This window comes from Neodiprion pinetum, chromosome 5 (genome assembly GCF_021155775.2).
Source record: "Neodiprion pinetum isolate iyNeoPine1 chromosome 5, iyNeoPine1.2, whole genome shotgun sequence".
Classification (NCBI taxonomy): domain Eukaryota; kingdom Metazoa; phylum Arthropoda; class Insecta; order Hymenoptera; family Diprionidae; genus Neodiprion; species Neodiprion pinetum.
In genome coordinates, this window is record NC_060236.1 from 32791656 (window position 1) to 32817067 (window position 25412).

The 25412-nt window shown below is 39.6% G+C and overlaps 1 protein-coding gene across 4 annotated transcripts in view; it reads right to left on the bottom strand.

Moving 5' to 3' along the window:
- The window catches only part of FoxP (forkhead box P), a 219557-nt gene that overhangs the window by 150900 nt on the left and 43245 nt on the right, over window positions 1-25412 (bottom strand). Inside the window, exon 2 of one of the 4 annotated variants that reach the window (XM_046625294.2) lies at window positions 11352-11394. The exons of the other annotated variants lie outside the window; for them this stretch is intronic. The gene's annotated coding sequence lies outside the window, so the exon portion shown is untranslated. The remainder of the gene's footprint in view (window positions 1-11351; window positions 11395-25412) is intronic. 4 annotated transcript variants of the gene reach the window in all.

The following is a 25412-nucleotide window of genomic DNA, read 5'->3' on the forward strand; positions in this document are numbered from 1 at the left end:
CCAAGATATTCAAGTTTTACACTTTTTGGTTAATCTTAATGCAAGGATTTGATTTTGACGAACCTTATTCTCGATTTGTCCAGTTGATTCCAAGCTCAGACACGAAGGTAACAGTCATTTTCTACGAGAGTTTTAACGATGGGTGAAAAAAAAAGAATCGACAAATAAGAAAAATAGAATATAGCGAGTTGTAAGCTCGGACGCAAAAAGCGATTGTAAAAGAAACGCGGGTCAAGAGCTCGAGTCTTTTGCATACACAAGTACGTAACAAGTGTGTACTGCTTTTTTGCGTTTACTCTGTTTGTCTTGTTGTTCGAGTCCGTGCAACCTGCTCACCTCCGTTCTCAACCGAGTCCAGTTCTCGGACAGAAAAGTAAAAAAAAAAAAAAAAAACACGAAACGAGAATTTTACTGCACATGATAAACGTCGCAAATGAATTCACTCAGTTTTGGTTTAGCAAGCTTCGAAAATTTGTCCAGATGACCGAATTAATAGTTAGACGCGACGTTGACGGTATTTTGTTTTTTTTTTTTTTTCTTGTCTCCGTATAAGAGTATAATTAACCTGGCCGATTCGTTTTTACTACTTTTTGCGTGATTCGTTTTTACATAGCCCGTCGTAGCAAAAACACAGAAAATAAAGAGAGGGAAGTGAGACTGGAAGGGGAACTGGAAATACTTTCGTTCTGTGCGATACGCACGCCCTCGGGGCTCGCCCTGGATGACTGACGACAAGTTCACCCTTCAATGGAATATGCAGAATCCTGTACAACACGAGCAGCAGGATACGAACCGGTTCGCAGCATCGCGTCTCGAATGGATCGTATCGACTACGGGTTTTTACGTTAATTATTGTTGTTCGTCGGGGGAAAAGACAATAGCGTAATGCCTCCGGAGGCGGAAGCCGTTGCAGATGACCCCGTAAAAAATCTACGAACACTCTTTTAAGTGAACAGCCACGAGGATTCTGACCATGAAAAAAATCGCTATCAAATGATGGAAATATAAGAACACCGTCAATCTGGTGTATAGATCTTAACCCTGGTTCGAATCGCATAATTCAATCCAAGAGTGATATTTTGCTCGAAAAATGAGTTCTAAAAATCTTAAAAAAAAAGATATGTCTGGGTATTGTTTCGGAGAAAAGGCTGACTAAGTTTACCCAACCTAAATTAATTGATTAAATACCGTAAAACATCGACAAATTTAAATAAATTGCCAAAAATGTCGAGAAAAAGGGTGACTAAGGTACTCTACTAGCAGTTTGAAAAATGTTTGGGGTGATATCAACCCCAAGTGACCTACTAGGGTTAAATTGTCCGAGTACTTGAAATCACTCGCGTTTCAGCATGTAGCGCAGCTTCTGCAAAATCTTCATCCACCGTTCATTATACCGAACAGATAATTGACCTGATGCGTAAAAATTTCTCTCTCACAGAAACAAGACAAAAGTGGATATTGATCAGCCAAAATTTAGTGTCGGAGCTCGACTGCCCTGAAAGTAGTTGCGAGGAGTGGAATTAGCAACATCCGCAATGTCGAAGCCCGGATGTAAATGACAAAGGTAGAATAGATACACGCCAACGAGTAAACAAGAGCTCTGCTCTTTGCCCTGGATGAACGTACGTACCGCCAACGGTAGGTACGTACCTCCTCTCCCTTCCTGTGATTGCTAATGAATCCTAACGCTGTTAGGTAGACAATAACAGGAGGAAAAAAAACTCTTGGGTAGTATACCACCCGCATACGTATAACGGACAGTAGGAAGGGCAAAGAGTTTGTGTAAACATTCGAGATGCGACGAATGGTACACCATAGGTATAGTATACCTTATCCACATGTATACCTATATCTCCAGCAACTAATCCAAGCAAAGAAATGTAACAAATCAAACAAATCACTCGAAAAATCTCACCTAATTTTGTCATCGCGTAATTCTCACTTCAAAATCGACATCTCCTTTCATTTTATTCCACTTTTTTTCCATTTCAACATTTTTTTTTTTAATCTTTTTTTTTTTTATCGCTATTTCCGCTCGCCTCAAATTACCGTCAGTTTAATTTGCAATTGAATATCAAATTATGCGAAATGAAAACATGCTTGAAACAAAATAAGGCGGTCAATAGGCGAATAGAGGGCGGGGGGGGGGGGGGGGGGGGGGTAAAACTGACATAAGTATTATAAATCAATACGAAATATTATACTTAAATCGTGCGTATGGACATACCTAAGTTGGTACATACCCGTACAAAGTATATTTGCGTACAAATGACTAGACACGTGGCTACACATATTTCCGTACCGAAGTAAATAATTACAGGTTGTCAACGATTGTGTATCGCGACTGTGGAATTGACGGTGAAAGAGGGTCGCTCTACGGCCGATATTTACCGAAGAGAAGAGTGAAAATATGATATAGTTGTGTAAAAAAGTTGCACGTTAGGAGACGGAAAAAAAAGGTAAGGAAAAGTAAAATTGGAATTGTTTGGAGGGAGGAGGAAAGATAAAAAAAAAAAAAAAAACAACCGACGAAGAAAACAAATAACAAAACAATAAAGCTCGAAACAAGGCTACGACGGCAACAAATAAAAAAAAATAAATAACTAAACAAAAACTACAACAAACAAAAGATACAGCGCAGACCGCAATAATAAATCGATCTCTACGTCATTCGGTGAGCATTTCATTCGCCAAAGTATACATATGCGGTACATGTATGTATATAAATACGTTTTACCGTCGAGAAAACAATTGGTAATGAAAGTATACACGTAAATTGTATACACACACACACACACACACATATATATATATATATATATATATATACATATATCTGTATATGCATGCCGATCACTCTCCGGCATGTGTACAATAAAATTAAAAATAAAAATACGTTTACAGATGTATGATGTGTAACGGACGTGACTCACGCTACTTTTCGGATACCATACACATAATAATAATTTTCGATTGTATCGCAGACAATTTCAAAACAGATGAATTGCCTGTACAATAGTAATATATAGTAGAAATCGTGATTGAAACAACGATCGAAAAGAGGTGTTAATAAATTCTTCGCGAGGCAAACAAAGGTTTAACGAAATGAGGAAAGAAGAGTAAAAAAAAAAAAAAAAACAAGAAGAACAATAAGTAGAAGTTCGTTACATGCAGTAGATTCTTCGTCGCTGTATAAACGAAGTTTGATCGTACGAATGAATCTTTACGTTATTTACATACGTGAAAATGAATTTGATCGATGGACATAAATGGCGGTGCGGTTAATGAATGAAGTGGAATAAATTAAATAAAGACGTGACGAATAATCCGAATACCTGGAATAGAATGGTACAGTGAAAAGAAAAGAGAAACACACGCAGAGAACTGAACCGCAAATGGATAGTGAAAATTAGAAAAAAAATAAAGATAGGTTAAAAAACAATAACAAACCGAAACAAAAAACAAGAGACAAATTTATAACAAGGCTCGATTTCATCCAACGGTCAGTCTTCGTCGTCGTCGAGTTTAACAATGGACGAACGACTGGTGAACGGTGAAAATGCGCGTAGTTGCAGGCAGAGATTGCACGAGATGAAAGGTGCTGCAGGATGGGAGAATCCATTGAAAAGAAATTCGATAAATTGTTGATTGTATAATAATAAACTTTCATTATTTATTGGTTAATTATTGTCCGAGAGATAGTCCGCGAGCCGCGGCTCATCCCATACATCAACCGGCACAAGCTAACTCGTTTTTTTATATCTACCTAACCTAACCTATACGCGGTTATTCCATTGTAGACGACAGCTCTTTCTATTCGAAATATCCGATTCACGTTACACGAATGTAACATCCGCGAGTCGCAGAAAATTAACCCGACATGCGACAGGAGAAATAAAAATCTAATATAGAGTGTAGAGTACGGAATACAAACAAATTCCAAGCACGATGGAATGGATGGGCAGAAATAAAGCTCAACACACGCAACCATGCAGTCGAGTGATTTTAACTGCGAGTCGGTATTGCGATAGATGCAGGAACGGTGGAACGGGACGAATGATTTTTAAAATGGTAGACAAACGACGAACGAGATAACTGAAAAGAAAAATACTTCAAGCTTTTTCTTCGATTTACTGTTATTCAGATCACTCGAATTTAGCATATTTAATACTTGTGCTTTCATTCATTAGCAAGTTGTGAGTATAAGGTAATTATTCTCTTCATCTATTCCAAGTGACGAGATTAGGTTAGGTTAACCCTTTTAGTCGCTCAATACGGTTCTTTTTTTTTTGGCACTCAAGTCCAATTATAAAAAATCCTAAAATATGATAAAAAATCGTAATCATTCCAAAGTTTGAGTTCTTTTTTTTCAACTGAAAAAGCAAAAAAACTCGGGATTTTGTATGGGATAGAAAAAATTAACAAAAAAACAAAATAAAACAAAGGGTGCCACTTCTGTGACCGAAAAGGTTAAGTTAGGTTAAGTTTTACGTTGTACACAGTATTGTTGAGTCTTTCAGAATATTTACTTACTTAGGAATGAGAAAAAACTCTCAAAACCGACAAACTCAGTTAAACGAAATCTTCAAAAGTCTTCGGAGCGCAGCGTTTGTTTCGTCATCCTTCCGTATCTCAACGAAATTCCGTCGTTCCTTATCCGTCTGTTCAAGACTCGTTATGCAACTGCACATTACAGATGTAAAATCGTACGTAAGCATGACGCCCGAAAACAAACCCACCCCCGAATCTCAAGAAACGACGAAATTTCTACTACTACGAATTTTAACAGGAATTGAAACATTTCGTATTATTTAGTATACCTAAATATTGTAAATATGCATAATTTTCCGTAAACAATTGTTAATCTTCGTTACAAAATTGTATTATCTAAATACAAATTTTTACGAGAAACTACGCATGTTTACAATTTTGTTGTTTTTTTTTATACAAAATTCAACGAAATGTCCCAATTTTTCTGAAAATTCGTTAAAAAAAAAAATCATAAAAATAATTATCACCAGAGAAAAGATACGACGTTACGGGGCGGGGGGATGATTATTCGACCCAGGCATCCCAACGTATGTGAGAGAAGGTATAATATGCCCTCTTACATACGTACGACGACTGCGATGACTAGGAGGTGGTAGAAAGGGGTAAAATTAAAGAAAAAGAAAGGAAAAAAAAAAAAGAAATACAAAAAGCGAAAGAAAAAGAAACACATTATACGCGTAGAGGTTGGTACACGTGCAACGCTATACGACGCGACGCAGCAACAGCAGCAGCAGCAGCAGCTGTCTTTCGTCTTTCGGGGACCGGATTCTGACACCTATGGCCCACGGGCAGGCAAGTATTATTATTTTCATTCCTTTTCCACGCCGGGCGGCCCCGGCGACTCCTCCTGCAGGCAGGGGAACGAACGACACCGACACTCCTCTGTCCGTCCATCTGTCTGCACAGTCTGGCCTTCGCGTCTCTCCGCAGCTATTATATACCTATGTTTTCCTCCCTCCTCTCCGCCGCTGTCGCGAAAAAACCGCAACGACGTAGGTGATCCGTGTCACGTGTCCCTCCCTCCCTACCTACCTACGTACCTACCTACATACCAACCTCCCATTTTCTATCTAGATTCACAAACGCAGACGATCTTCTTTTTTTTCTTTCCACCCCTTCTTCTATCCATCGTTGTGTGTGCGTGTTTTTTTTTTTTTTTTCAGTCCACAACCCTCCTTCGACGCATATACTCCACTTTTTCGGAACCAATAACATACGCGTGCCGGATGTGAACTGATGATTTTTTTTTTTTTTTTTTTTTGTCTCTTTTTCAGATTTTTGACAATTTACATGTATACTTGAACTTAGGACCCTGAACCATGAAATGTAGTGATACATTTTTCCATACCCTACTTTCGTCGAGATGTGATGTAATAGACAAATAAAATTGGCATACCGAAAATGCAAAAATGACAAAAATAATTGAGGGATGGAAAAATCGTAAGAACTTAACACCGACACTTTTGTATTTTTCGCACGGTTCAATTGCCAAAAAACTGAGAAAAAAACGACAAATAGGATAAAATAGAAATACAAAAATATCCCGGTACGATATTCAGTTGGGGTTTACCGTAATTCTCGAATAAAATGAGAGTAAGTGAGGACGGAAAAAAAAAAAAATAGCGAAAGAAAATCGCGACGCAAACGATCGAGGAGGGATGTAAAAATCCAAAAGCATCCAGCAGTAGCAATATTTGTCACTTCGGGGGACATTTTATAAGATTTTTATCTGGAACTCGGAGTTTCTAGCCGCCGCAATGAGAGGGCAAAAGAGAGAAAGGGAGGGTAAAACGGGAAAATAGAGAAAAAGAGAGGAAAGAAGATGGGTTCGAGTTGGCGGGAATAAGGGTCGCGGGTCCCGTGGGATAAGACGCGGCGTAGTCGGACGTTGGTTATCGGGTGCGAAATCCATGTGGTGAAATGTAAAAGCTCTTTGACAAATCGGTTTCTATTAGGAAACGGAGCCGGTTATATCGATGGCATTATTTGGCCCCGTGATGCAACCCCATATTTTTAACCCCCCCCCCCCCCCCCCCACCACGTCCCTTGTTCATCCCTTGACTACCGATCTCGGCTGATGCGGCACCGCGATTCCTGACCATTTTCACACCCTCCCGGTGTCAAAGACCCTGTCTCTGAAAAAATCCCCGTTGGCCTTTTCTCCGTTCCACGGTACATGCGATATACGTATAATCATTCACCCTGTAACACTTTCAGCTTTTTCTAGAAGCGCCGCCGATGGTGGGCGAGCAAATGGAGACAAAAGGGAGAATAATACACGTGCATGATACGATGTTTGACTAGAGAAGAAAAAAACGAGAAAATAAAAAAATTTCACCCTCTTTGTTTCGAATGCTTTGTGCACTGCGAAAAATTTCATCACGTGCAACGTGGCCTGCACCCTTGATTTTGTTTAATTTTTCGTGCAGCTTCGCAAAATGTTAATAAAATTTTTCGCGGCAGAGAGAATAAAACGGATGTTTTTTTTTTTTTTTCTTCTTCTGCCTAATCAAACATCAGGACGTTCGAACTTTGGAAAGCGTATCCCTTGAAGAAAAGTAAAGCGAAAGTTCTTAAAGTTCTTTCAATAAAACTTCAAGGGTAGAAACATTTTCGAGCTACAGTTGACTTTCTAAGATTGACGAATCAGTGCGTCGACACGTGACTCGCAGAGAGAGAGAGAGAGAGACAGAGATTTAGCTGAACTACAGTTTCTGATTTCGATATCCCGTAACTTGAAAACAATTGGTTCCTCGATTTTCTTCCAAAATACTTTCGTCGTGGATTTTCGTGGAAAGAATTTACCATCGGTTATGGTTTCATCTGTGACAATACATTTTGTCACAGTTATCGGAGTAACAAGAACGAGTTTAGCGCTAAGCTGGCGAATATTTGAAGGGGTGTAAAGGCAAGGAGGATAATAAATATCTTGTCGGATGGTGATTTTTGGTATCCCTTGTACAGAACACTGGTAATAGCAAGGTAGTCGAGTGAGGCGAATAATTAGGGGATCGTAATTATTAGCTTGCAAGAATTATATTTCTCTATTCAGCAAGTCGTGTGCGGATCCTCGACGAGGGTAGGTTGTAGGTAGGGTGAAGTTGGAGAGGGTAGTTATAACAGTAGACGTTACAAAAAGCTGCGCATGGGTCAAGTGTAATTATACCCAACATAAATACAATCCTGCATTTTGGCGGGGCGGCGGAGGGGAGGAACGGGACGTAATTTTTGTCAGTAAGCTCAAAAGCTCTGCACTGTTCACGTCTCTCTCTCTCTCTCTAGATGTAAAGCTCGACCGTTGCCCACTTCCAACGACCTTTTTTCAGAAACGCTTTTCCAAATCAATTTATGGCGTGGCAACGCTGCTCCAGAGCCACTATTCTCATTGTCCAACAACCAAAGTCCTCCGTGTTATTTTCGCCTGAACCTCCAACCCCAACACTGCCTTCGCCAAAAAACGAAATTACGTCTACACGTTCACTGCATACAAACGTAAATATGATGTATTTGATAAAAATTTCAATGTAGATTTTGTTAGATACAACGACTATCTTGTTTGAAAACTCTAGTGGCACGTTACAGAACTAACATGATATATTTTGTACTTCTAAGTCAAACATCTACATATTTTTAACACTCTATGATCGTGACCCTTTCGAAAGGATCGTTGGTTAGTTTCGTGTTATCGTAAACATAGATACATCGTGTGTAAACAAAAGATTTTGAATAAATACTGTTTATTAAACTGTAATACAACAATAAACACTGCCAAACCACAGACAGATTTATCACTCCCACAAACACAGGCCTGCAGTTTTTTTCAAATCCGTTAAGTTTCAAGAAAAATTTTTCAAAATATTAAAATGCCGTTTCTAAAGTAAAAAACCTTTTGTCGGAAAAAACTTACCAAGATATCCACGATCACTGAAATAATTGACAATGAAGGTGAAGTTGGGTTGGGAAAATTGGTATACATTGTGAGATTTCTGAGATCTGTAACCAAAACCAACGTTCCCTAGTGCGAATATACAATCAAGACGGATAGTGAGGCTCTTATACTATATTGAAAATAGAGGGGAAAATATTCATAAAATCGGATCTTAATCCTTGACGTGTAAGTATAACGATACATACAAATTCCCTCTATTAACCTGGTTATCGCCGGTAAGCCAACCCTCGGGATGAAGGAACCAGACGAGTAGGGATGGCTGAGAACTGCGTTGTAAAAGAGGGAAAAAAAAATAAAAATTGTGGAATAACGAATCCGCCTCCCTTGTCATGTTCGGCATCCTGACGGCCCGGAAAATTCGAATTATTTTCATATACTACTGAGTTGAAGAAGTCGGAAATTGATTAAAAAAAAATAAACTGCGCAATGGGGATGAAACTTTTTCCCTTGTCTCGCAAGCGGCTCGAGGCTTTCGCTTACGGTTTTCCCGCCTCTGAATCGTCTCACATTCAACCCTCCTCAGGGTAGGATACAAATACACAACAACGGAGTCGTTTAACGGCACGACGCCACGCCGCGTCGAGTCGAGTCCCCTCTCACCCCAGTAAAAACGGCGAAGAAGAGGTCCCGGGGTGTGAGGGTTCAGGTTAAGAAGAGGGGGGTGGTGGTGGTGGAAAGAATCCCCGCTATTTTCCTCAGGTTTTTCTCACGTTCCTGGGGAAGCCACTTTTGTTAAGCGGTTAAGAGAGTGGATTGTTGCTCGAAAAGAGGGCGGCTATTTCCCACCTGATATAAAAATACATCACGACGAAGGAAAAGAAGCCTCTCGGCGAGAAGAATAATTGACTCGACTTAAGAGATCCCCCGATGAGAGCAGGGTGAAAAAAAAAAGGTGAAAAAAGGGCGGTAAGTTGAGGGATGAAAATTAACGCTCTGTTATACAATAAAAGTCAAATGGCGCATTATCGCAACAGATCGTCAACTTAGCCAGGACTCTGAGACCCTGTGTTTTTTTCATGGTTTACCATTTCAAAACTACTCGTCCCACAAACTTGAAAAAATTCTTAAATATTCCTAAAAAAATGGTGGTATCAACCCCGTAGATTGCTTCTTCGGATATGTGGAATTTTTTTTCTTTTTTTCATGAAAAAAGTGGTCATCTTTTAAATTTTTCATATTTTCCAAAAAACTCGAGTAAAATAATGGTACAATCTGACAGATCCCACGTGTTCTCCGAGGGTTGAGTTCGCATCAAGAAAGTGAAAAAATGTTTTCACATTTGACAATCAAGCGTGTATTGGTCACCGTATTAGGGGAGAATATTCAGTTTCGCAAGGTGCAATAACCGTTTCAATAATGGAATAGTGTAGTCGAGTGTCTGTATCATTTAATAACGCGGGGGTTGGATATGTTCGAGAACATGCTCGGGTATACCACGGAATACCATGGATCCTGCGATTGCAGCACTGCAGGTTACACTTTAATTAGTAGAATGCTAATATTTCTTGGTCCGGTCGTATACAATGGGGTAGTATTCCCGTTACCATAACCAACACCAATGAACACCGCAGGTTTCCACAGCGCGGCTACTGAGGCGATGGAAAATTGTAAACCCCCTTTTCGGTATTACCAAACGAGTCAAGTATATTGTATATAAATTTCAGCCATTGCAACGAGTGTAGGGAAAATAATACAGTCGGTTGCCTACCGGCCACTAGAACCAATGGTGTATAGAACCGTTTTCACCCCAGGCGCAGGTGATGCACTTGGTGCAAAAGATACGAGGAACACTTCGATTATAGGTAATTAACTTTAATTGAAAACCGTTTCTCTCCTCCTATATCCATTTCCCTTTCTCTTGTTTGTTACATTATTTTATTTCCTATATGAATAAAATTTCCATACGAAAAGAATGGATGACACCAAACTCGCGTTTTATTCAATGTCTTCATTTGCTTCACGAAAAGTCTCCAAAGTTTTGAAAAACGAAGAGACGAAAAAATGATTGATTCTCCTTCGGTCCTTCATGCCGCGGACCTTCTGCGACATGTCAAAATACACGTTGACTACAGTCTTCGAAACTCGGAGAGAAACGACGCGCGTGGAGAATAAGAATATGTGATCGTAAAACTACGGTGTAAGCACGTACGTATAACTTTGAAAAGTTTTGTTGTAAATGGATTCGGGAAGAATTTGTTTGCTGCGAGATGTAGTCGGATGGGTATCCGCATGCAGGGCTGAGGGTGTCTTTAAGGTTAGCCGCGTGTCTATATACAATATACATGGGTACGCAGAAGACCCTAAAAGGTAAGTGCTGTTTGTAACAACTGCTCTCAAAATTCCATCCTTCATTTTGTACACAGATTTATGCACGCGGATATACTTGAGCGTCTATCATAGCTATACACTTGTAACGCAAGAGTCAAAGGATAAGCCCAGTTATGCTTCTGTACCGTAATGCGAAACAAAGTTTTACACGAAGCCAAGAAACCCTTCGAACATTCCACCGCATCGTGCTATAGATTCTAGTTCAACGATCGTTGCAGTGAAAATTGCATTCGAGAATTCTGTTGGTGTATGGATATTAGGATGTTGCACGAAAAAATTATTCGCAAATTTCCATACGGCAATTACTGAAAAGTTTGTTTGGGTTGGCAGAAAGATGGCCATCTTAAGCGCCACATTAAATGTAACGTACCACGCTCATCTTTGTCGATAATCTTTCTTCCAACCCAAACAAACTTTTCAGTGATTGCCACGATGGAAATTCGCGAATAATTTCTTCGTGCAACACCCTAATGGATATCCTTGTAGTGTTTTCGAAGCAAATAAACGGTTGTAAGTTACTCACAATTTTGAAATCAGGCTGCTGGAAAGGTCCCTGAGAGACTTACCTGAAACAGAAAATGATTCAACGGATCAAAACTAAAGTCATGAAAACCCGAAGGCTTTGTCGGGTGGAAGACAGACGTGAGAACAAAAGGAGGTGAATATAAATTGCGATCGGATTGGATTGAGAGTATATATATATATATATATGTATATGTATATAAACGGGGTGTAAGGGTGTATTGTTTAGTCCGGCTGGTGCAGCAGCAGTCGTCCTCCTCGATTCTCTCCTCCTGCACCCTGCACCCCTCGTCATTTTATCAGCAGCAACACCAGCCTCATCAGAGAGCGAAAACAATGAGGGCACAACTGGCACAGCAAACGTGTGCCCGTATCCTCTCATCACACTCTCGTGTGTATCTCCATCACTCGATACGTATACTCATACTTGCGATATACTCTACCACCGCCAACTTCCGATGATACTCCGCCGTATCGATTGCTTCATGCAATTTCGATGCATTGTCGACGAATTCGAGGGTGTTTTTGTGGTAAGACTACAGTAGGTACTACCGTTATACTGGAGTACATGCTCGTATAGTGGACGACATGCTTGTGCTGAACCGATCCCAACAATTTTTACTACGTCGCCTGTCAACCCTTAATGTTCCACAATAGCGAATTGCTTCGAGTCATTACCATGATTCTTAAGAAATTATATGAAATTGAAAATTGAATATTTGCGTTCACAATGTGTAAGCAACTTACAGTGACGCTCAAAAATGATATTGGAAGTACTGTGACTATATTAAAATTGGTTATGATCAGTTACTATGGGTCTTTGATAATCGACAAAGTACTTATTGGAATTCATCCATGATTTGACAATGTCATCAGCTTTTGACTATATCAAAGCACGAGCAAAACATTCCTAATTTCTACATCAGCAAATCTCTGACAGCTCTAACCCTTTTTCAAAGTTTGACGCTTAAAAATATGTGATCATTTTTTTTTTTTCATTTCCAGTAAAGGAGTACCTTGGATGGCGAGAGAAGTGCCAGCTGAGAGGTTCGGAAAAATTTGACTGCATTAACGGAGGGTGGAGGTTCGGCTGCAGCGCAGCAAGACTGATAATCTCGTAATTGGAAAATTGTGACTGTGATACCGAGGGCGAATCGAGGAAAGCTGCCAAGGTTTAGGCGGCCTGTGTAAGCCTGCGTCCGCGTCGTTTCGCGTCTCCTGCAGACGTCGGGGTCGGTGGGTACAAACGCTGTCTCGGATTTCAGTCCTCTCTATTGTCGTATACACACAATGATCGGGCAAAGCGGAGAGAAATAGAAATAAGATAATTGCTATTATAATTGCTATTCCCTCCTACTCTTTCTTCTTCTCCTACTCATCATCATCCCCCCTCTGCAAGCCCGCTTCTCGCTCGCTCGTTGTACTCGATAAACTACAAAGTAAAAGTAGGTTCACACATGGCTACCGGTTTGTGTGAGCGTGTGTGTGCGTGTGTGTGTGTGTTCGCGAACCTCGTATTCGACACATAGAGTAACTTAAATTATTGTCACGACAGTTCACTACTACCCATTGTCAAGCTCGCAAAAACAACTCCTATCCGACCTCCGAGGCAACTCGACTATTGAACAACGACCGCGACTACGAATAGGAACGACGAAAACGATGGCTTGGAATGTCTGGATTATCGGCAAAGGAAATATAAATGAGTAATACAGGTTTCCTTGAGAACCAAGGCGACGTTGGTTTGCTTACCGCAAATTGCTATGTTCAGGAAATTCGTTAGAATTTCCGGTAAAAGGAGATACGATGGATGTCGATATCGAAAAGGATTCAAAGATCTTGAATGGTTCTCGTAAGATGTACGCATACAATTAAAGTAAAGATGTAAAGAAAAGAATGACCATAGCTCAATTTAATGAAACACTGGTCGTTTTACGAGGGGATTATTCAATCACCTGGCCTTGGATAATAGCATCATTGTGTACAGGGTAATTGATGCCATCTTAGGTCAGCAAGTTATATAGGCTGCAGGGATCCCAGCTATGGATAGTGCAAACATTAGAGCAGAAGCAGCCGCGTTATACATACATCTTGAAATTTGGTTGTATGTGCCAGCGGAATTCATAGATTGGGTCTCGCTAACAATCACCGTTGAATTACTGCCTCAATATCCATTGTGTACCCACCTTCCTTACTGCCTCGCTGCAGGATATATTCGGGCCTATACCTAGGCGAGGCCTGGCTAAAGACGATGCCTACTACAACGTGTGTACACACATACCCAGACCTTCTTCGGGAGTAAAGCTGGCTGAGTTTGGACCAGCCGAGAGTCGGCCAAGAGAAGATATGTATATTAATGGGGGCCAATCTTACATAGTTCTGTTTATCTTGCCATTCTACTACTCCGCGTATACAATTACTACCCTTTCACTTTGGTATTACACTCGGAGGCAAGGGTTCAATTCCCAGTTTCTACCCTCAAGGTATCAGGCCAAAACCGAACCCCTTAACCTGGCCCAGCTTACCCCGGCATAATTTTATACCACTGCTGCAACGGCACGAAGAGTTTACTCGGATTTAGTAAACTACCAGTAGTGAGATTCGTTTCTTTCAAACATTGGAAAAATCACACGTTGATTGAACATGTTTTGAACATGATATTCTCAAAAAGACCTCGTCCATTTACAGCTGCGAAAAAATTTGCCTGATGCAACGAAGTGTACAATAAAATTGTGCAGAGCTATTTGTGAAACCATCAATACAACGTCCTGAAATCTGTTGACTGGGTGGAAATTAATCACGCGAGGTCGCAAACTCTCGACCCCGAAGTATGGGGGGGGGGTGGGTTCAGAGTTGGAGCGAGGTCTAGACGGTAAGGGTATTCTGGTGTAATGCAGTGTTTGGCTCTTCGGCTTCTCTCAGGTACCTATATTAACAAGGATAGACGCGAACCGAGTAACCGACTACAGTTGACGTGTACAACAATGTTCAGATTTCAAGGCCAAAGGGTTGGTAATAATGTACAACCCTGGTAATCTCAAGAACAAGTCCCTTCCTACCACCATACAACTTAACTCGCCAGATGCCCAAGGGTGCAAGGGAAGTTTATGGTATACACTGTACAAAGCTTACGAAACCAGTATGCATGGATTTACTGATGAGTGGGGCATACTGCAGGAATTCAAAGTTCAGTTTGCACTTTTGAAATCACGCAAAAAAATTGATGACACGAAGTGATGCCTTCGAGCCTTTCGAAGCTCAATTTCTCCATCACCATCATTTCTCGCCTCACCTCTAATAGTGATGTAACGAAAATTTTACCTTGTCAAGCATTCACAGAGAGGTAATTGGACATCGGTATGACGGACGTAAATGGGTTGAAGATTTAGTGGAGAAAACGGCAGGAAGAAAAAAAAATACTTTACTTTAACCAGCTCGTTCAGTAGTCTGCAGTGCAGACGACACGTGAAACAGTTTCTGGTACTGCTGTCAAAATACTTTCACACGGTATGTATATACAGACTTTTGGCTTTACTGCACACGTTTATATCTGGTAAAAATCTCCTCAGGGATCTTGTTATCTGGCACTTGAACTGTCCTCCTTATCGTCGTCTACAAAAGTCCAAGGTCTAAAGACTATACCACGTATATTGTACACTTTTTCGGCCATTTTTTTTATTTTTCATCACTTCCCAATTCACGCAAAATAAAGGTTAAGGCAATGACATGTTCTTCAACATCAGCGCGGCATTAGCCCTATTTAATAAACAAAGAATGAAAAAATTAATGGAGTCCAGTACGAAGCTTCAGTTTTTCCACAACCACATCTTCAGCACCGATCTGGTTCGCTTTTCACCTTCTACTTTATATACACACAATACGTTGCATTATACGAACGGATACAATGGAAAGAGTGAAAAAGTGAGACGGCCATAGTAAAAAGTGACAGAAAAAAGCTGAAATAAGTGTGTGCGTGTGAGGGAGAGAGAGCGAAAGAGGGGAGTTCAACGGTCAGTATCGTGGCTAGGTATTGTCCGGCCGCAGTTTCGAAAATAATCGTCGACTGAAGCTAATGGGGTGTAAAGTCCGATATCAAAATATCTTGGTTTGGGGGTGTGTTGGTTGGGGCTTGCAAGAATGGTTGGACGTATGTATCTGGACCCAGTGTCCGTCGTGTGAATTCCGGTTTGGTTGATTTTCCGCAACTTTTTCTAGCCCACCAACATAGAGACGACGTCACGTCAATTCTTCCCAGCTCATGCAGTGACCCTTCCCCAAACAACAATCCATAAAAGCTTCACGAAATGAGGACAACGAGGTAAATCATCCAGGGACAAAAGTGCGGAAGTAAAGGCGTTGGAACAACCTGAATAGTGTCTCTCCCCCTAGCCTCCCCCCTTTCGTTTATGAAACGTGGTACTTTACACGCCCCACAACAAATTGGCACAAACATGATGTCTGTTATATGGAACCCGAGATTAAATTTCTGGGACTCATCTTGATATTCTATTTTCAAAAGAGGTTTGAATAACTTCTTCTTTGTTCTTTTTTTGGACTGTTAGACCTGCATGTTTTCTTTTTCCTTGATCTCGTTTCGGACATGCAGGTTCAAGTGATCGACTTGGCTGGAATTTGTACTATGGATCATTACATTGCTGGTGAAATAAGCAGACGTAGTCAAGAGTAAACGACTCTGAAAGTAGTGTGTAAAGAATAGAATTTACACGCGTGTACAGTATAGTAAATGAGTCACGTATATTTTTGAACAGATCACATCCTCGACGTCTGTAGTCCAGTATATAAGGTACCAGCTCTTTACCGTGCATATCTACCCACCTATGCCTATCGATGTGACAAGTCACGAGAGTTAAAAGTAGATCGACTGAAATGTCGGTTTGCATTATACAAACAGTTGACTTATATTTATAAATGTGCGACCGTTGATGTTGACTATAGTACTACAAGCTATAGTACCATCGGTATATACCAGTCTATATGCTCCAAGTAATATTGAAGTTTACCACGTTCTCGATGCGTGCGATGAATATACTCCGTCATTCGTAAAAGCTCAACAGATTGTACAACCTAACCTAACCCAACCCTGGTTTTAAAGATTCCCTTTTACATTATTTAGACACAAATAGAGATAATTCATAGATTTTTGATCCTTTCATCGTCTTTAGGGTACATGCCGCAATGAAAAGCGAAACAGACAATGAAAAATGCGGTGATCCGGAGAATGGATGTATTAAATCGAACATTGAGCATGTATCGACAAATGGATATCGACGGTGTATTAAGTGGTGAAAATTCTACTAGCTACGAAGGGATAGATAAACAGGTCGTTTGAGATATGCTATAAATACGTTTACAGCGAGAAACCTATCCATTATTCATCGACCGGTACCGTGTCCGACGTTCCGAGGCTCTGTAGAGTCTTTGCTCGATAATATACCTTACATACGTATACATTCGATTCTCGTAGGGAAACTATTTTCTCCTTCGGTCACTCAATTTTATATCGTTTATTTCATCATCCGACGACAGAAGGATGAATCTCGCTAAATATGAATTGACATGTATTTACAAATTTTTCTAGTAAATGAATGATGAAGTAGAAGCTTCCATGATTATTCGGGTATACAGCATACAAATCTTCAACCTCCCTAAATGTATATCCCCCCCTCCCCCTCCTCCTTCTTAGTTGAAAAAAAAAAATCGTACAGCTTGATAATATCGTGCATGTTTGACTTGAAGAATAAACTTATTGTTCCATTTGATGTACAGTCGAAAAGATACATAATCTGCTTAATGATGTCCTGAGCAAAAATTGCGATCAAACCCCGATGATGAAATGACACCGCAGTGTGTAACGAAAGTTCACCTATCACCTCAAGTGAAGATTTAAAAAGAAAAAAGAAAACATCCGAACTCTACAAGTTCTACAATCTGGGGAAAAAATTGAGTCTGGAAGTGAAGTTTGCAGGCAGCATTTGCCAGGCTGCGATCGTCTCGCACTTTGATGGTTAGAGCTGGTCGGTCGAATTCGGATTCAAAGTTGGCGATGCACATGCATATAAGAGAGAAGCCCAGAGGTAACGGGTTCGAAACGGTTCGCGTGTGAATGAACTATTACGCGGAGAGACGCGCCCGACTTTCCAGTGGCTGTGATTTCTGGCTCGAAGCTCTAGGTGCACAGCATGCCTCCACTATGCTCAGCTCCTCCACCACCTACCTTCAGAGCGAAGCGCTAGGGGTCAGACACCCGTGTACACACCTATCAGCCACCTGCCCCCACACCCGGACCTCCTTGTTTGGAGTAATTTTCACCAGGCCATGCACGAATACCTCGAACTACGCCCTCCCCAGACGTCAGCAAACTTCGATTACTTTTGGCCGAAGAATTGACGGGGTTAAAACACCACCCCTCAGAGTACCAAGAGTTCATTCTTTCATCAATCGTCTTTTCGACGTAATGCAGATGCTTGGATCATCCGAGGACGTAACTTTTTTAAACCTGTGATGGTGACGATTAGTCCTTTACCACTGTTGGTTTGTACTTCTTTCATTTTCATGGTATAAATTCATGTTCCCCAAAATCTGTTTCATCTCGTTTACTTCTTTTCAAGCGAATGTAAAATCAGAGAATGTTATTCCAGTCAAATTTGCTGGAGTAGTACAGTGGTGGCCTGTTAACCAGTTGGTTTTCAGAACTCAATGATCATAAACAAATGTCAATATTAATATTTGTACAAATTTGCGTGTGACGCTAATTTATCATAAAGCTTCAACGCCACCGCAGTCAGTAAGTTGTTAAAGTGGCTAACAAGTTCCAAATAGTTGTTGATACACTGTGCTTCTAGATCTTTTTCATAGTAGGTATATTTTTCATGGCTTATGTGTTACTCGTCAGTTACGAAGTTAGTATCTCAACGAATCTCAAAATGAAAACTAACCCATGTACGTTTGGGTTGAAATTTCTTTTAGCATCTTCTCTTTGAACCCATCCTTCATCGAAGTCGGGTTCTTGCAGACCCCTGAAGGCGTCCAAGGTGTGATAATTCTTCAATTTGACCTCATACTTTATTGACGGGGGGAGGGGGGATGATGGGGTGTGTATACGACGTGTACGTGCGTGTTTGTGTGTCCTTTTGAAAAGGTACAGGCTCCTTTTACCCTTTGGCCGAGTGGACTGGTGGGATGGTAGGATGCAGCTTGTGTGACAGAAAACAATGATAACTCTCGCGTCCCGTCCCGTGTTATACTTTGAAGGGAGGGAAGGCTTAAAGGGCGAATGACTCAATGCCCCCACATCAACAGGGTCTCATGTTTCTTTTATTAGCCAGACAACGTATGAACCTTGTACGCAGAGAGTGAAAACACCCCGTTAAAGCGCAATAACAACGCGGCTTCAGAAAACTTTTTTTTTTTTTCACCCGGATTCCGCACCCTGTAAGGAATTCTTTACTCTTTTTCTTCGCTTCTTGCTTCTCATCACCTTTGGTGATTGTATCAGAAATGTATTTGTATATTGGTTTCTCTCGAAAATAACTTTTTCCAATTTCGACCAATCTTCACGTTTTTTAACCACCAGAATCCAAAAAAGCGGAGTTTTAAAAAATTTCGGACGAAGCTTGATGAAAAAATTTTAAACATACAGAATGTTATCACGAAATAATGGTCATGATAGATTGCCATCTTCCTTTTACTTTAAAGTTCAGTTTTTAACCGACAAACCTATACTTCTTTTTCTCTTCATTACTTAATAAGTAATATTATATGTTTCCCAGTTTATATATTCAAGTGACAAAAATTTTATTAATTCCTTTTCTTTTTTTTTTTTTCTTTTCTTCAATTTTTCTTCGAAAACTTTTTTATTCCGCTACCAAGTTCTATCAGTTTCAGATTTTTCACTCGACCTTTATTGAGATGATCGCGGAATTTTGTCGGACGAAGAAAAAGACTTCTAGGTATTTTCATTGTAGATGAAAAAGCGTCGCGAAAATTTTTTTCATTCTTGCACCGCACAATTTTTCGTTCAACCCCCAACCCCGAGGATCGGACCACCTCTTCAAATTCGCTCCAACTACCACCCTGGAAATCACTTCGGAAAGGACCGTAGGTGGATGCGTGGGAATCGCGCGTGTTCCAGAATATTATAACGGAATTTATACTAAAACCGAAAAGACCGGATTTAGGTTGTCGACGATTCAACTCTCCACATGGTACACGTAAGTGACGTCTGGTCGTATATAATACACGTACTGGTCATTCGTGGTGCGTAGACCGTAATCGTGATTTCTCATAATGAACGAGATAAGACCGACGGCCATTTGGACATATCGATATACGATACCGGGAGCTTTGCAGAAGCCGGGCATTTAGTTGTATAATATTAGGCACACAATCCCGAACGGTGTGTTACAGACACCGTAGAATTTAATCCATCAACAAGCAAGGGTGCCAATGTATAATCCAAGGTCTATCAACACAGGTAAAAGTTGATCGATCGTTACATGAAACGATAAATTTCGTTGCATATTCAACTTGTATCCAACTATATTTATAACAATAAGATTTATGCGAATTTCGTGACCATGGTGGATTGAATGAGTGAAAAGATTTCGTCGAAGATGGTCATTTGATGAATAATATTTATTTCAATGTTTCGACCGGGTTAGGAAAACATTTAACATCCGTAAAATGAGACACCTCCTTGCATAATGTCGTGCAAACAACATCCAGTCCGTAAGATTGTCACCAATTTTTTAAGTAATATTATTATAATCAATCCCGAATTGTAAAATTGTTTACTTCGGAACACAAAAACTCTTGTGATTCGTCTTATTGTACAATTTCTTTATAATCAGTTTCTCACCTAGCCCATAATTAACTATTAAAATATCTTGTATTATCTTATTTCGCGCTGGGTTTGCACCCTGAATTCAACAGTTAGTGAAAAATTATCTTAGCAAACTATTTTTTCACTCTGTCTCTTTAACTTAACATGTAACAAACTAAAATTTTAATAGTTCAGTGTTAATAATACCCATTAATAGGATCAGTTATACAACATTTTGGCCGGTTCGAAACATTGAAATAAATATTATTCATTAAATGACAATCTCCCTCCGAAATCTATTCACTTGTACAGCACCAAGCTTAACTAAGATAAAACTGGAGTCAGAAAACCCTGAGGAAATAATTGACACTTCGCTGTATAGAGTGTGAAATTTTTTTTTCATTCCAAGATGCAAATTTTCATCCTCGTTGTGCGTTCGCTATTTTTTTCCATGTGTTTTCTTTTTTCCTTCTTGTTTTTTCTTTTGTTTTTCAGTTTTTTTCAACCGCGCGGCACATTTCAGACAATATAACAACCGATCGAGCAAACTCGAATAGAACCACGAACATCGAAGAGTAAATTCAGGATTAACTGGTAATGCAGGACATGGTGATGCACGCCTCGACGATATGGTATTTCATTCTCTCTCTCTCTCTCTCTATTTTCTCCATAACGGTCACGCGACGATTTCCCTCAAGGGAAATTATCCAACCCCCCCCCCCTAGCAGATTCCCTCGCGGACTTTTCCCTCAGCACGCTCCATGGATATGGGTGTTATAGGTGTGGGTAAAGGTACGGACGAAAGGTGCTTTCCCAAGCGCTGATACGTCTCGTCGAATGTCATCTGCCCACATCCCCAACCGTCCGACGATGGTCAATCACCTGTCCGAATACTCAGGCTTGATTTACCTACACCCTTCTCCGATGCGAGTTGATTTTTCCAGACACTTTACACACGACTCTATCATCAACCACCCGTCAGTCCAATTTCATTCGGGGAACTAGAAAAATCCTAAATATCATGGATGAGTAGAATTTTCGCATTTAAATGACAATTGTTACTCACTCATCGGGTCGATTACTTGCAAAACTTTCACATGGAGATATTTAAAAACTTGGCATTTTTACGATTCTTTTTTTTCTTTTTTTTTTTTGGATTTCTTTCTCTGCAGAGGCCTGACGGTTGGAATTAATTTTTCGAACAAACTTTGGTCTTGACTACGTTAGTTGAAAAAAAATTACCAAAGACAACCCCCCCCCCCCCCCCCCCACATGTTTCACAACTTTTCAAACCGCGATTTTGAATTTTTCCAAACCTTCTTGATTTCATCTCAGGGTTTATCAATTTTTTATTTTTTTTATTTTTTTCACTTAATCTCATTTTCCGATTATGATTGAAAAATTTTTTTTTTTTTTTTTTTCAATCCACTTTCTCGATTTACCGAGATACAAATTGAAAAATTTCCAGGCCTTTACAGTTTCGTCCTTGATATCGACAACGATAAACAACTTTCCTCTTTCCCATGACTCATTGTAATCTGTATTGTATAAATATTGAGAATAAAGAATGAAATAAAAAAGGAAAAAAATTGTTTTCAATAATCGAGATAAGAAAAAAAAGAAACAAGACTGAAAATTTGATGTCACGTTTAATACCGTCGCGAATTCAATGTCCCATCAACCAGAGACTGTCACCAATAACTTTTGGGATGTGACAGATTTGGCGGGATTTAATCCACCGCATTATAATCCGCGTGATGTTCCGATTTCTCACACCCCCGCTTTTTTTTTTTTTTTTTTTTTTAACCACCCCCAAGCTGCTGCTTATCTCGGACTCTTTTCTTTCAAAAAAGCTGAGTCGACGTTGCGCTAATGAAAAATCTCGAGGCAATAGAACCATCTCTCTCTCTCTCTTTTTCTCTCTCGCTACATATTCTGCGGCTAGAAAGATTGAAAATCGTCCGACAAATACTAAAACTGCTGATTTCATACGTTGTCCGTTGTCAAAATTTCGTGATGAAAACTTTGTGAATTTGATCTATTTCGAATCTTTAACCGTATCGTTGATTCTGCAGTCAGAAACACGCGAAATTCCAATATATCTTCGAAACGAATGCAAAATAAGATTTCAGTGGAACAAAGAGAGAAAAAAAGGAAAAAAAAAAAAATCAAACCGTAATGTTTACACAAAAATGGAAGACGAAAACAAAATTTAAGCAAAGAAAAGCAGGGAAAGAAACCCGAATAACGTTATTGTCAAGATATTTTTAAGCAGTTACTCATTGTTTACGACGTTTCGCCGATGATAAACATGACGCGAATTCAATATGTATGTGCATACGGAATCAACTAAAAGTGAGAGAAAAGAGAGAAAAAAAAAAAAAAAAAAACTGATAGAAAAGTAAATACTAGTAGACAAACGTATTGTAATGTGTAGACGTGACGTGATGCGCACGACGGGAATCCGATTCGATGGTGCATAATTATACATATAATTTTTCTATATATTTTTTTTTTTTTTTTCGCCTTCAAGAGATTCCAGATTTTGTTGATCGCTTGTATAAAAAAATAATAATAATAATAAGAATAATAACGATACAACGCGACGTACGAGGTACGTAAATGTACGTTGACAATTGCATAGTAACATCCGTGTTATGCAATAATTGTGCGAAATTTGACGAATGATGGTAGAGTAAGTTGGGAAAAAAAAAAAAAAAAGAAAAATCAACGACGAAGGCCGCAGACAACCTTCGAAGTGAGACAAGCAAAAAGACCTATACATATATATATATATATATAACAAAGTCGGTATATCTCGTCGCTAATTTGGAGCATTTAATGAAAACAATTGTAGTTTATAATCCGCGTAAGTCGTCGCCGTAAAGTTTTACCCCTCTCTTTTTGCCACTTAGGGGGATGGGAGGGCTGCAAGTAAACCCGCGGCAGGTACAAATGTAAAGTCGAAAAGGAAGAGAAGCGACGACGCCAAGGGAGGGAAGAAAAGGAGGAAAAGCGACGACTACGGCGTGAAATTCGGGACACCGGAAGTTGCGGGATACTGAGGCGAGGAAATTCGGTAACCGAGACAAACTATCAGCCTCGGCGTGCCTTTAATTGCACACCAGAAATCGCGTAATGATGTCTAGGATTTTCCGCGCTGTTGGTGCACAGCCAATTGCTTGGACTGATTTGATGCTAGAAACAGATGAAATTGACGAGCGGAAAAAGGGAAATGAGAGAGGTAAAAGGAAAGTAGATCAATTGCGAAAATGGTTGCGCTAGAACGTGAGAAATAATTGAGGGAATTACGAAAATCGCAGAGTCTCGGTTGAGTATGAATTTTTGTGAAATTTGTTCCGGTGTAAAAAAAAGCACTGCGCGTGGGTACCAAAGCAAAAGATGAGAAAAACAAAACAACAAAAAAAACTTGTTAAATTTATCACACACAGCGGAACAAAATATTCGACATTTGTTTATATTCAAACGGATGTCGTTGATTTCGATAAAAAAAAAAAAAAGCTTAGATTTATTTTAATCAAAAAAACATTACTTCCGGCATATTTGGCGAATTCAAAGAATTTCTTTCTGTGTAGACACGATTTTTTATACAACAAGAGAACGTCGCGCGTTTTTTCACGAAGTAAGAAATCGAGGTTAGGATCGCGTAACGTCAGATTTGTTGGCGCATGCGCATAATCACTCGGCCATCATTGGTCGGTTTTCTCTGACGTCACTTTTCTGCCACAACTGGAGACACCAAGCGATTTCATTGGTCTATTCCGTTAGACCCGACCAATGAAATCACGTACTGTCGAGTTGTATTAGAAAATTGGCGTAAAAGGAAAACGGCCGTATAGAAACGCATACTTTGTGTACGGAAAAAAAGAGTAAAACACGCTCGCGTCATATAACAATTCTTACATACATATATATATATATAATGTATACGTAAGAAATAAAAATATGCAGTAGAGATAACTTTTCAAGATTAGTTTATCAATTGTAAAGATCGTTCGTAAGTTCCTTGAATAAATTCTTCAAGATTCGCAACGCAGAGTTTATTACGAGGCACCGTGAAGAGATCAAGGGTAAGAGGTAGGTAGTGTTTATTCCCGCAATTCCTCGAGAGGAGCCTGGAGGAGAATTACATCAGCGTTAGGATCCCCTAAATCCCCGAAACGTCTCGACGGAGCGACGAGATAATTTCTGAACAAGTGTACCACTATTCTCTCTCTCTCTCTCTCTCTCTCTCTCTGTTTCTCCCTGGCGTTTCCCTCGCCTCCCCCAGCACTTGTTACCCTTAAGCATCCCCTGTAACTCCTTTTTATTTTTAATTCCAAAGTCCTTATACCCCAGTTCTCGAGTTCCTCAGCTAAAAGGAGGCAGACGATTGCTGCCTTGGTTCGTTCGTAGGAGCGACAAACATTCCTTTATAATTCTAAGGTCTGCGGGTTCCTCCTCTCCCTTCCCCAACCACCCCCACCCCCTTCACTCTCTCTCTATCTCGCTCTTTGGATCTCTCTTTGCCCGCAGCTGTCGAGTTCTGCACTAATTACATCGCCGCGTGCGCGTTTTTAAAAAAAAAACAACAATTTTTTTATTCATAATACATCGCGATTATCATTTTAATGAACAATGATCCAAGGCGCTAATATCGTGCGGTTTTATCGTATGCCAATTATTACGCGGACGATAATCGGATAAAAAGACAAAAAGAAAACGAAGGGGCAAAAACATAGAAACCGTTTCTTCAAAACATGTCACGTAATTTGCGAAAATAAGGTAAAAGTCCCTATTATGAGACATTGTCCCTATTTATGATACATAACGTAAGTATACTAATTTATAAAAATAATACGGAATTACACTTTTAAAAAATTTAATAAGTATATTTTTTCATCAATTTTGAAAGCAATTTACAAGTCTTACTGTTGATTCTTTCCCAATAATAATAAAAAAAAAATTATAATAGTACATGGTTTGATATCTGCACCTGAAACGATGACTAAAAAGAGTTAAACTGCAATGACTAAGCAATTTTTCAGTCGGGTTAAAATAATTGTTTGTTATATTTATATACATAATTTATATGTTAATTGAAAGCTAATGAGTCTTAGATTTCATTTCTATATGCATTTATGCTTTTTTATGATAATAATATTTTATATTTGAGTGTCTCATAATACCTACACTTACAAACTTGAACGTACCGGTGTA